Below are 12733 nucleotides of genomic sequence, written 5' to 3'. Positions count from 1 at the left end.
CCCAGCGGGAAGGAAGCCCCGCCCCCTCATGAATAGCAAGACACCGCCCCCCCCCGGCTCCCATAGTGCCCTCCTCCCTCATGAATATTTTAGAACCCTCTCAGGAGCCCCCTCCGGAAGGAGACCCCGCCTCCTCATGAATAGTAAAAGCCTCCCCACCAATAGTGCCCTCCTACTCCATGAATAATTAACGACGATGAGGTCCTCGGAGCCCAAACCGAGGCTAAAGCCTCGACCCTTTGCTCCAAGCTGAAGACAGGAAGGGGTGGAGCCGTTAGAGTCTGGGGGAGGGGAGGTGCAAAGGAAAAACCCCAACCTGACGCGCCTGGCATCTGCTGCAAACCACTTCCTTTTTCTTCAACCGAGTTTTCAGCCCATTTTTTGTTCCCCCTGCCCCCACCACAGTAGGGTAAGTTACAAGAGCTTTCATCAAAACTTGATGGAGGAAACCTCGGAACATTCCTTTTTAAACCTATCTGGGTGCCTAGAATCAGACGAGGATTTGTGCCTCCAGCCTTCCAAGATGGAGTCCAAGATAGAGCTTAACTAGCTTGGCCCTTTTCCCTTGAAGATGAAGTTCTCAATCATTTATTTATTCATTCAGTAGCTATTTATTAAAGCCTGCTCTGGGCCAGCTACTGGAGTAGGCCCTAAGGATACAACAGACAACAAGACACATATATTTTCCTGCCTTAATGGAGCTTATTAGTCTAATGGGAAAGATAGCATAAACAGTGTTATGGAGGACATAAGGCAACAGAAAATAAGATGGTATGGGGGGAGGGGTGCCTACTTTAAATGGACTGATCGGGAAGGTCCCTTTAAGGAGGCTACACTTAATTTGAGAACTAGTGAAGGAGAAGGAACCAGTCAGGGAAAAGGCTTGGGGCAAAGGGAACAGCAGGAAAGATTTTGGTACATTGTAGGAATTTGTAAGGCTTGCTTGGCTGAGTTTAGTGAATAAGTAGGAGAGTAGCATCATGGAGACCATGGAGAGTTAGGCACAGATGGGGTATGCAGGACCTTATATAAAGGCCTTAAAAGAGGCTCATTTTAGAACCCTTGTAGGTGCCATATACTTTTGTTTTGGGGGACCCACTCCACATTATAGCCCACATCCTTCATTAAAATAAAAAACATAAATGACTACATAATGATTAACTTTACATTTAGGATTAGTTGACCTATTGTTATATTATGTAGTCACAAACACTGATTAATTTTGACTTTGTCGTTTTTTGGAGCTATTCTTTTTTTTCCCCATCTCAGACATTTTTTATAGTTCACGAGAATCTATGGTTCATGAAGATCTCAGCCCCTACGCAGTGGGCCAGGAGTACCTAACGGATACAAAGATTCTGAGTGGTGAGCAGTTTACATTTTATTCAAAGTGTCATGAAAAGTCACGGAGGAGTTTTAAGCAGAGAGTGATAGAAACTGATTTATATCATTGAAAGATTTCTCTGGCTTTTATGTGGAAAATAAATGAGGCTGGTAGAAATAGAAGAGGGGAGATCTGTTAGGGTGTTGATGCTTGACTAGAGTAGTGGCCCTGGAGAGATAGGTTTGAGATATATTTTGGGCATAGAAGTAACAGAATTTGCTGCTAGATTAGACATTGGTGGGAGAGAAAGGAAGAAGATATGAATGATTCCCAGCCTTCTGATTTTAATGAGTGGGCGGATGTTAATCGCATTTACTGAGATATGCAAGGGGGGGAAGAGTGTTTCTAGCAGAAAGTGAAGAGTTTAATTTTGAAGATAGTAAATTTGATGTGTCTAGGATAAATTTGATGTGTCTAGGAAACATCCAAGTAGAGCTATCAAGAAAGTAGTTGAATTTATAAATCTGGAGGTTGGAAGAAAAACTCTGGGCTGGAGATATACATTTATGGACATTCGAAGATTGGGAAAAGTAGGACAAGTTATTAGAGGAATTCGAAAAGGCACCTCTGATAGAGTAAAGCCAGGGGAGAATGGAGTCATGGAGACTGGAAATGGAGTCCTTCAAGAATGAGGCATGGTCAGTAGGGCTGAGTGCCGCTGAGTTCCACGAGGTGTGTGTTAGGTGAGTACTACTGGTGTCCCCTGGATTGGCAGTCCAGTTGAGGGAGAAGTACTTTGGGTCCATGTTGTCATTTCCCATCTCAAGAATGTACAGTGACTTTGTCTTGCCAGCCACACTCCTATCTCTGCCATTCCTTCAGTGTTCTGTATTATCTCTTTCCCTCTACTTGTTCATTCATTTGTTATATTTGATCCAAGCCTACTTTCTGCCAAGACCAGTGATAACTGCAGGGTAGGTCTGGTTTCTGCCTTCTAGTGGCTAAAGGTCACAAGCACCTGACCTGGACTAACATGCATTCTGTTCTTTCCCAAGGAGACTCCCAGATGTGCCACGTGTGGGCAGGGAGATCTGTTGCAATTATTTTTATTTAAGAAAATGAGCATCTCACTAGTATGTCATGAAAGTCTTGAATATCATTCCCTTTACCTTTGACTGATACTGTGTGATAAAATTATATCTTCATCCCTAAATTTCAGAGTAGGGGGAAAGCCGGCCTAAATTATTCAAAAACAGCTGGTTACCTGTAACATTCCGTTAAGACTTTAGGGAAGGAAATTCCACAGATCTTTATAGGTTAAAACAATATGCTGGTTTTCTTCTTAAAAATATTAATTCAGAATTCCTACAAGAAATCAATGTTCACTGCAAAATGTAAAAATGTCAAGTTCCACCTCTTCCCCCACCCCACCCCCCACCGCCAAAATCAACCTAATCTTTCTACCTGGTGATAACTACTGATGACGCTTTGGTACATTTCCTTCCTGATGGGATCTTTCCTGGTAAAAATATAAATCTATATCATTCTTTTTACTAGTTACACAGTATGTCACTATAAAGATATATCATACAAATTTGTTTAATTGGTTCTACATCATTAGATTTTCAATATTTTGCTACCTAATGCTGCAAGGAGCAGTTTGTATATTCATCTGAGGATAAAGTTTTTAAAGTTAATTTCTGGTTGTAAGAGTAATATCACTTAAAATTAGGTTAGGCTGCAAGTGATAGAGAACTCCCAATTACTGTAGCGTAAGCAAGATAAAATTTGTTTTTCTCACATGAACAAGGTCTAGAGGTAAGCAATCAGGGCTGGTGTGGCAGCCTAGCAATCATCTGGAATCCAGGCTTTTTCTATCTTCCTGCTTTCCATCCTCACCCTGTGGCTGCCACCTCATGGCCCAAGATGGCGGTTTGAACTCCAAGTATCATATTCACGTTTCAGCCCGCAGGAAGGAAGAAAGGGGAAGAAGAGACTTCTTTCTGACCCTTTATTTTTTTGTTATTTTTTTAAGTTTATTTATTTGAGACAGAGAGAGCACATACAAGTATGGGGAGGAGTGGAGGGAGAGGGAGAGAAGCAGACTCCCCACTGAGCACAGAGCCTGGCATGGGGCTTATGACCTGAACGGAAACCAACAGTCAGCCGCTTAACTGATTGAGCCTCCCAGGCACACTCTCTTTGACCTTTAAAGACTCGCCTTGACATAGATTTGGCCAGAACTTAATTACATAGTCACTCTTAACTGGAAAATATTTCACAGGGCCCTGTGCCCAACTGAAAACTAGGGGATTCTATTACTATATAAGAAGGGAAGAGCAGGGGTCAGTCCGTTATGTGTTGGACTCTTGGTTTCCACTCAGGTCATGATCTCAGGGCCCTGGGCATGGCATCTATTGGAAATTTTCTCTCCTCCCTCTGCCTCTACCCCCCAAAACTCTCTTAAAGGAAAAAAAAAAAAAAGAAGAAGGAAAGAGCAGATATCAGGGTGTAACAGCAGTCCCTGTACAAAAGGTTAGCACATTTTCCATTTTTGGTACATTTTGCCTTCTTTTCTATCCCTTTATCAATAGTTTGTTATGTATAAATTAATCTAACAACAGCCTAAACCAATTTCCTGTTGGTTCTTGATAGAGAAGACACACAATTGGCTTATGTCTTTTATATAATTGAATGTAATTAAAGCCATCTCTAACTTCCTTTCTTTAGACAAAGTCATTTCCTTTCTAGTTGGATTTCCTTAGAGTTTCCAAATCCTATTCCATCCTTCTGAGATATTTGTTGTGTTCTGTTGATGTTGCTTTATTTTGGTCCCTAAGTTTCTTACCTTTTTTTCCTTGCTAAATCATAATTGTCTGAATTGAATTGAAATATAGTGATTTTCATCCTCTACTGTCGTGCATGTATTTCTTTACACGTCAAGAGTAAAGCCCAATGATGGATTCTTTAGTTTCTCTTTCGTCACCTTTTTTAACTAAAAAGATGGATATTTTATTTTTACTTTTTAATTTTAAAGACTAGTCAGCTGAATCACAGAAATTGCTAACAAAAAATAATAAGGCAGATTCAAATGATTTGCATAGGGCAGTTGAAAATATATACTAACAGGGGCGCCTGGGTGGCACAGTCGTTGGGCGTCTGCCTTCGGGTCAGGGCGTGATCCTGGCGTTATGGGATTGAGCCCCACATCAGGCTCCTCCGCTATGAGCCTGCTTCTTCCTCTCCCACTCCCCCTGCTTGTGTTCCCTCTCTCTCTGGCTGTCTCTATCTCTGTCGAATAAATAAATAAAATCTTAAAAAAAAAAAAAGAAAATATATACTAACAAAAAATAAAACTCTGTATAAACTGAGGGTGTGTGGAGTAGGGACTGTTACATAGAGTCCTCAGGATGTGACATAGTGATAAAATATCATCCCAAAATAGGCTTTGGCAGGAGAACGGCAAGAAATTCTTCACTTTTCAGACAAGGACACCAAGGTCCAAGGAATTAGACGTCTTTCCCAAGGTTTTCAACGTCAGCATCCTGGCCTGAAGCCAGTTTGAGGAATCACATTGGAGTCATGTCAAATTTTGCCTAGAAAAGTATACGTTAACAAATCAACTATAAAGTCATATGTACCGCGTAATACTATTTTTGAAGGAAAAATGTGTCTCTAAGTGTATAAAATAGTGGAAGGAATGACATCATTAATATGTTGGCAGTAGTTATTTTTGCATGGCGATGTGAAAGATTTAGCTAAGTTCTTGTTTCTTTTGTGCATTTCTGGGTTCTCCAAGCGCTGCGTGTGGAACCAGGGTTATTTGTTTTATCAGAAAAAATATTAACAAGATGCACTGTTGTGTAGTACGGTACCATAAATGGAAGGGTTGGAAAGTGGTTTTGGATGTTTTAATGAGTATCATTCTAAACTGAAAGATGGTAATAAAGAAATGTATTCAAATATCTAAGCCTGTGGATAGTTCTGCTGGGAAGTCACGAGGCAGAAGGAACACATAGCACAGCCATTAGTGGGCCTCACCTCTTTGTCCCCAAATCTTTTCCTGATCTTCTTTCAAAAGAAGCCCTCCCCAAGGTTCATTTTTAGAGAGGAGTAGGATTCTGATTTTATTGCCCTTCGGATTACGTCGGGCTCCTGGCAGTTACACAACCAAACCCTGAGATAATGTGGATTCAGATATGAAGGGCCTGGCTGTTGGCTCCCACCTCTGAAGCTGACTCAACCCCAACTGGCAATATATTTAGTCCTGTATTTTATATTTTATGATTGAATTATTCGGACTGCCCTTTTAGCGTTATGATGGGAATTCTGAAACGTGGTTTTGTTTTAAAAATTAAGGCCAATGAACCACAGACTGGGGAGCAAATACTTGCAAAAGACATAGCTTATCAAGGACTTTTATCCCAAATATACAAAGAACTTCTAAATCGCAACTCTAAGAAAATTAACAACCCAATTAAACAATGAGGAAAAGACCCGCACAGATACCTCATGGAAGAAGATACACAAAGAGCGAGTAAGCACATGAAAAGATGCTTCACATCATCACGTTGTCATCAAGGAATTGCAGACTTGACCGACCATCCCAGGACACACCTAGTAGAATGGCCCGAATCCCAAACTCTGACACCACCAGATGCTGAAGAGTGTGTGTGTGGAGCAACAGGAACTGTGATTTATGGCTAGTGGGAATGCAAAATGGTACAGCCATTCTGGAAAGCAGTTTGGTGATGTCTCACAACGCTGAACATATTCTTACCAGATGAGCCACGAATCATGCTCCTTGGTATTTACCCGAAGGAGTTGAGCGCTTATGTCACACACGGACCTGCACACGGAGGCTTATAGCAGCTTGATTCATAGCTGCCCAGACTTGCAGGCAACCGAGATGTCTTTCAGTAGGTGAGCAGATGAATGAACTGCGGTACATCCAGTCAATGCAATATCATTCAGGGCTAACGAGAAATGAGCTATCAAGCCATGAAAAGACACGGCGGAAACTTAAATGCGTGTTACCAAGTTAAAGAAGGCAGTCTGAAAAGGCAGCGTATTGGAGGATTCCCATGACGTAACCTGTGGAAAAGGCAAAACTATGGAGACAGTGAAAGGACCAGGGATTGCCAAGGGCTGGGGAGGAGGGAGGATTGAAGAGGTAGAGCACAGAGGATGTTTAGGGCACTGAAAATACTTGGTATGATACTGTAATGGTGGGTGCATGTCACGATACATCTGTCAAAACCCATGGAAGGTACAACACCAAGAGTGAACCGTCCTGCCAACTGTGGGCTTTGGGTGACGATGATGTACTATTAAGTTCATCAGTTTTAACAAGTGTACCACTCTGGTGGGGGACGCTGATGTGGGGGGGGGAGGAGGCTGTGCGTGTGTGGGGGCGGGGCACGGACATATGGGAAATTTCTGTACCTTCCTCTCAGTTTTGCTGGGAACCCAAAACTGCTCTAAAAAATAGTCTATGTGTAAAAAAAATTTTAAGGCCAGCACTGAGCCTTTAGTTTTTTAAGTTTTTTATTTTAATTCCGGTATAGTGAACATACAACTCAGCCTTTAATTTAGGGATTTTTTTTCCAGTTTAAAAAACTAGGCTCCAGGGACGCCTGGGTGGCTCAGTTGGTTAGGCGTCTGCATTTGGCTTGGGTCATGATCTCAGGGTCCTGGGATCAAGCCCCGCATCGGGCTTCCTGCTCAGTGGGGAGCCTGCTTCTCCCTCGCATGCTCCCCTTACTTGTGCTCTCTCTGTCAAATAAATAAATAAAGTCTTAAAAAAAACCCCAATTAGACTCCAGATATTAAACAGTCAGATTTTAAAAAAATATGTACATGTATTCCGAGTTGTATGTGCTTGTGGGAAAGTAGGGGAGAACTGTATCTTTGTCTTCCTGAAGCAGAAAATTACATGTTTCCGAAATCTTTAAAAGATATTTAAGAAAAATATTTTTTTTGTTCTATTAAATGCTTTTGATGAGACCTCATGAATGCAATTTTAACGGCAACTTTTTGTTTTGTTTTTACTAACGGCAAGTATTAAAGCAAATTCCACGTGAGTAGATTTGGCAGGACAGTCATTGCAAAACACTGGACAAGTATAAAAAATACGTCCCTGTGGGAAAACCTGCTAAAAAAATTAATTTCCAGATGGTTAGAGTTCAGGCTTGACTCATTTGGAATGTTTTACAAATTGAAAACACTGAAACTGGGAAAACTCAGAAAACTATAATTCTCATTAATTGACTGAAATTACTAAGTAAACAAGCCTCAGGATCAAGGGTACTGGCTGGTTTCTGAACAGAGCGCATTTCAAGCAGAAATGGGTGCTGTAATTTTTCCAGCAGGTGGCAGCAGAGAGCCGTATAAGATTTAACCCCCCCCCCCCCCCCCCCCCCCCCCCCCCCCCCCCCCCCCCGGCAATGAGGTGTGGAAATCCCAAAGGTAGAGGATGGAAAGCACTTTAGTCGGCACAAAACACCTTCTTTTCAGAGATGAGGAAAGCGAGCTTCAGAGAGATTATCTGACCTTCCTAAGGCAAAACTCTTCATTAAAATTCCTCGAAACATATCAGGCTATGCAGGTTTCATTTATAATTACATTCCACGCCATGCAAACACATTTAATTAGATATAATAAAATATTTCACACAAAATATTAAGTTTTGATCAAAAAGCCTTTGGAGTATTTCCAGAACTCTCTCTCTTTTTCTACGTTTTTATTTTATGGAATTAATTGGAATGTTAGTTAACGTACAGTGTTATATTAGTTTCAGGTGTACAATATAGCAAATCAACACTTCTATACATCACCCCGTGCTCATCCCAAGAGCATTCCTTAATTTCTGTCACCCATTTAACCCGTCCCCCCCCCCCACCTCCCCTCTGGTAACCATCAGATTGTTGTCTGTGATTAGAAGTCTGTTTCTTGCTTTGACTCTCATTTTTTTCCTTTACTTGTTTGTTTTGTTTCTTAAATGCCACATATGAGTGAAATCATATGGTACTTGTCCTTCTCTGTCTGACTAATTTTGCTTAGCCTTATACTCTCTAGCTCCATCCATGTTGTTGCGAATGGCAAGAGAACTCTATCTCTTTTTGATTAAAATCTTTTAAAAAGCCACGTGAAAGCCTTCTGGTAGAAAGTGCACCGAGAGGGAGAAAGTACAGATTGGGGAAGCAGACTTGAATTTGATTCTTCATGCATCCCAGGTCTGCTGTCTTACCTCGAGTAAATTACTCAAGCCTTGTGTTCACTTGTAAAATGGAGTAATATGATAGGACTGTGTCACAGGACTGTGGAGCGACAATATAGGGTTGTGCCTAGGACTGTGGCAAGGTTTAAAGGAGACCTCACTTGTAATGTACTTGGCTGATCCATAGCAGACACTCAGTGAATGTTACTGGCTTTTTCCGCCCACGCCAGGGTACACAGAGATGGAAAGACTGAGTACGTCATTACTAGGGCTGCCAGATAAAATACAGGGCACCCAATTAAATTCTAATTTCAGATAAACAATAAACACTTTTTTTTTAAGTGTATGTCCCTCATTTTGCATGCCACATACTCATACTAAAAAAATTACTTGTTATTATCTGAACTTAAATTTTAACTGGCTGTTCTGTATTTTTCCTTGCGAAGTCTGGCATCCCTAAGTTTTAAAGTCTCCCGATTTATTACAAAATGGAGAAATGCTAAAGCAGTGTTATAAAGTTTGGGCTCGACTTTTCAATACTTACGTTTAATAAATTAGAATTCCAAACAAAAACCACTTTGCCCTATAACTTCTGGTCCCAAGATAGAAATAGGACTCGTAACCACTATTAATTCTCAGGACACCTACAGGAAGGGCGGCCTGGTATGGAGACATACGCTGAAAAGTGCATAACAAATGTTTTCATCTTTTCTGTGCGGCTTTGTGACTATATTGTAATCTCATTTGGAGATGAGGTCAAAGATCTTAAGTGTGAGGTCTTTTGTGACTGCGAGGGCTCAGCCCAAGGGCCCTCCGGCCCCCCATGATAAGCCCTACTCTACTATATATTATTCTACTCTATTCTTATATTCGACTCTGATAGAATAGAGATCCTTGGTACTTTATCCTAGAAAAACGTTTCCTTTGTCATATGTGACAGGATCTGTTATGCGCTGGTGTTTTCCGTATTGTTTCTTTGTTGATGTTGGGAAAAAGAGAGGAGGACGCTCACGGGTGGCATGCAGCCAAGGGACATGGTGGCCCGATTTCTACCCTGTAAGGAACTGGAGGAGCTGCGGGCGAACTTTAATACAGCCCAAAGGAGGGCACGTTCTCCTTTTAACCAGCTGCAGAAAGGAGAGTGATCGTTTGTTCGGCTCTGACGTTGTCCGTTCATCACATCACAACTGCTTGTTCAGACCATGGCGGTCATCCAATGGCATCACAAAGGTATTCGGGAAGAAGTAGCCTAGACAAGTAGCTGGCCTCGGTGTTTGACACCTGCCAGATTCATAAATAAAGCCAAACTTTATTTTATTTTTAAGATTTTATTCATTTATTTGACAGAGAGAGAGAATGAGAGAGCACAAGCAGGGGGAGAAGCAGAGGGAGCCTGACGGGGGACTTGATCCTCAGACCCTGGGGTCATCCTCAGACCCTGGGGTCATGACCCCAGCCGAAGGCAGACGCTTAACCCACTGAGCCACCCAGGCGCCCCATAAAGCTGAACTTTAAAAATATACACATATATTAAGGTTTTCTTTAAAAATTACGTTTATTAAATATTGATTAAATAAAAACGAATATTTGCAAAATACATATAAGGAGTAAAGAATCACGATGTAAGGACTCCAGTGTCTATCCCACCACTCAGTTTTAGAAAAAAAAAAATCAGCATGACCTCTGAAGTTCTCTGGGGTCCCCTTCTAGGTCCCCTTCCTTCCCTCTCCCCTCAGAGGTAACCATTATCCTGAATTTGTGCTTATATATCTCCTTGCTTTTCGTTATTGTTTTAGCGTGGGTTTATATGTACTTAAAATTTTAAGAGAAATGTGGCGTGCATACAAAATCAAGCATGGGAATATATGTTTACTTTTAAAAACAACAATAAAATGAACACTTGGGAATCTGTTTCCAGGCCAAGAAAGAACATTATCATGTCCCAGAAGACTCATGGGTGTACGTCTCCAACTGTATCTCCTATTTTTACCCCAAAGATGAATATTATCTGGAATTTTGTATTAAGCATTTTTTCTTGTGGTAAAATATACATGGCGTTTACTATTTTAACCATTTCTAAGTGTATGTTGCATTGAATACATTCACACAGTTGTGCGACCTTCACCGTTACTCATCTCCAGAACTTCTTGGCCTTCTCAGCTGAAACTCTGTCCCCATTAAACACCAGTTCTCCCTTTCCTTCTCCCCTCAGCTCCTGGCAACCACCATTCTACTTTCCTTCTCTATGAATTTGACCACGTAAGTGGAATCATATTCGGCCTTTTGTGACTGACTGACTTAAGTTAGCATAAAGTCTTCAAGGTTCATCCACGTTGCAGTATGTGTCAGAATTTCTTTCTTTTTAAAGACTTAATAATTAATCTGCCAAAGGGGGATTGCATTGAATTCATAGGTCAATTTGAGGAGATGGTATTTTTGCTAATGAGGGTCTTACAGTCTATGAGCATAGTATAGCCTTTTATTTATTTTAGTATTCTTTAATATCTCTTAATAAAATTTTATAGTTTTCCTCCATAGAAGTCTGGCACATCTTTTGTTAGATTTATTCCTAGGTATTTCATATTATTTATTTTATTATAAATGATCTCTCTTTTTTTAAAAAAGATTTTATTTATTTGGCAGAGAGAGAGAGCACAAGCAGGGGGAGGGGCAGGCAGAGGGAGAAGCAGACTCCCTGCCGAGCAGGGAGCCTGACATGGGGCTGGATCCCAGGACCCTGAGATCATGACCTGAGCTGAAGGCAGACGGCCAACCGGCTGAATCACTCAGGCGCCCCAAATGATATCTCTTTTAAAAGTATAACTTTGGGGCACCTGGGTGGCTCAGTTGGTTAAGCGTCTGACTCTTGGTCTCAGGTCATGATCTCAGGGTCATGAGATAGAGCCCTGCATAGGGCTCTGTGCTCAGCAGGGAGTCTGCTTGAGGTTGTCTCTCTCTACCCCTTTTCCCCACTCCTGTGCTCGTGCTCTCTCTCTCTCAAATAAATAAATAAATCTTTTTAAGGAAATAAAAGTACGATTTCTACCAGTAGATGGTATATAGAATGCACTTGATTTTCATTTATGGATTTTTGTATCTAACGCTTGCTTGCTAAAATTCTCTTATTAATTCTTGTAACTGTATCTGTAAATTCTTTGAGATAGTCAAGTAAATAATTCTATTATCTATGAATAATGACAGTGTTGTTTCTTTCATTCCAATGTTTATACTTGCCTTTACTCTGCTGGTCTCCAGTACCATACAGAAAATCAGCCATTTTTGTCTTGTTTCCAGTCTTAAAGGAAATGATTTTATATACCACCATTATGTTTGCTAATACTTTTTCTTTTTAAAAATCATTAATGGATGTTCAATTTTGTCAAAGACTTTTTCCCTTACTCAGTTAATGTGGTAAATTTCATTACTTATTTTTCTTTTTTCATAATTTTTTATTATGAATAATTTCCTATGTACCTAAAAGTTGACAGAATAGTACAATGAACACACACGTACCTATGACTTAGGTGCAAAAATTGTTAACATTTTATTATTTTTGCTTTAATTATGCAAAATATATATACCTATCTCTATATAGATACATATGTATAAATTTTATATATGTTTATATATATATATATATTTTTTTTTTTTTTTCCTTAACCATTTGAAGGTAACCTGCAGATATCATTACACACCACCCATGAAATACTTCAGCATGCAGCTCCTAAGTGTAAGGACATTTTCCTACAAAAACACAATATATTATTACACCTAAAAGATGAATAATTAACTGATTTCTTAATATTAAATCTATAAGGCATTCCTGGGATAAATCCAATGGTAATAACCTATTACCTTTTTAAACACTGCTGAATTCAGTTTGTTAATAGTTTACTTATCATATTTGCATCTGTATTTGCGAGTGAACTTGGTATATGATATTCTTTGCCCACACTGTCCTTAGACGGTTTGGCACTGTTGCTTTGGCATTGTTCTACATACGTCCATTAAATCAAGCTTGGTGATTGTGTTGTTCAAATTTCATAAATACTTTACTGATTTTTTTTTTTTTTTTTTTTGCCTGCCTGGTTTATTGGTCCCTGAAGGGTGGTATTATTCCCATTATCATGATAGATTTTCAGCCTCCACTTCTAGTCAGTTTTTGCAATGTATTTTTTATCATGATATGT

General features: G+C 40.2%; 1 long non-coding RNA gene across 2 annotated transcripts in view; it reads left to right on the top strand.

The window, feature by feature from the left end:
* Positions 1-259: 259 nt before the first annotated feature.
* Positions 260-12733, top strand: part of LOC123001794 (uncharacterized) — a 32152-nt gene continuing 19678 nt past the window's right edge. The window contains exons 1-2 of one of the 2 annotated variants that reach the window (XR_006411069.3): positions 260-409; positions 1270-1365. This is a non-coding gene — a long non-coding RNA (uncharacterized LOC123001794). The remainder of the gene's footprint in view (positions 410-1269; positions 1366-12733) is intronic. The other variant, XR_008961235.1, reaches the window with a different exon arrangement.

Source organism: Ursus arctos, unplaced genomic scaffold, assembly GCF_023065955.2.
Source record: "Ursus arctos isolate Adak ecotype North America unplaced genomic scaffold, UrsArc2.0 scaffold_24, whole genome shotgun sequence".
NCBI lineage: Eukaryota > Metazoa > Chordata > Mammalia > Carnivora > Ursidae > Ursus > Ursus arctos.
The sequence above is the reverse complement of the archived record's forward strand: the minus strand, read 5'-3'. Positions and strand labels throughout refer to the sequence as shown.